The following is a 1,239-nucleotide window of genomic DNA, read 5'->3' on the forward strand; positions in this document are numbered from 1 at the left end:
AGTAAAAAAGATGCACTTTTGGTCCCTTGAAACTTAAAAGACTAGATCTTGGTTGTTTAGACCATTCTAATAGATAAAGTTGGAAACTTTATCCATTATGGAGCTATTAGGAACCATAAAAATGTGATTTTGGTCCTTCTATGCCTTCCATGCAAGAGTTAAGATATCTTAATGGATAAATAAGTTAGGATTTTAGCTTTTGGACCTTTTCTAGCTATGGAAAGTCATAAAGGTGGTAACGTTATGACTTAAATCGATGTTTTGAGTCTAGATCTGGGCTCTGGACAAAAGGCCTTAAAGGATATAGTGCTTTATGGGAATATTGGAACCAGCTCGTGTATACGGGGCGTACCTGGGAGTACGCTTAGCGTATTAGGCTAAAATTGTGTAAGTTAGGTGTAAGTTGAGTACGATGGGCATACTTAGCTGCCATGTACTTTGACTTTTGTTGATTTCCTTTGACTGATGAATTTTTGATGAGTTTGACTTTTGGTCAAACTTGAGTAAAATTGACCATTTGGCTAAGGATTTGTTTCGGTTTGGCTTTAGGAAGCTTGGGTTGGATGTTTTGTTACTAAGTAGCTATTGGGCTTCTGTTGAATAATTCATGTGAGTCTTCTCACTATACTATATAGGATGTTAGTTGTCTTTGTGATACTTTCATGAAAGACTATAGGGGTAACCCATGGAAATTGTATGAAATAACATGGGGGTAGCCCATGACACTTGTATGTAAGACCGGGATTTGGTCCTCGACATTGCAAGGAAAGACCATGGGGGTAGCCGATGACACTTGTATAAAAGACCAGGATTTGTCCCACGACATTGCAAGGATAGACCATGGGGGTAGCTCATGACACTTGTATGTAAGATTAAATTTGACCATCAACATTACAAGGAAAGACCATGGTGTAGCCCATGACACTTGTATGTTTGGTATGTGGTATTTTGGGGAACTCACTAAGCTTTGTGCTTTCAGGTACTTCTGGTTTCAAAAGGAAGGCTCGGCTTGATCGCACTGCATCCCTTGAAGATTTATTCCACATTGACTATTTATGATTTTACTCTAATGTTTTGAGAATACTTTTATTATGACCGTCTTTTGGGATAATGTATGAATGGTTTTGACTTATTTAAAATGGAATTTTTACTCGGTAATTTTGGGGCGTTACATTTTGAGCCTAGATATGGCTTAGACACTGCATTTCATTATTATTTGTGCTTTTGATTTTGAAAAAT

This window comes from Lactuca sativa, chromosome 8 (assembly GCF_002870075.4).
Source record: "Lactuca sativa cultivar Salinas chromosome 8, Lsat_Salinas_v11, whole genome shotgun sequence".
Lineage (NCBI taxonomy): Eukaryota > Viridiplantae > Streptophyta > Magnoliopsida > Asterales > Asteraceae > Lactuca > Lactuca sativa.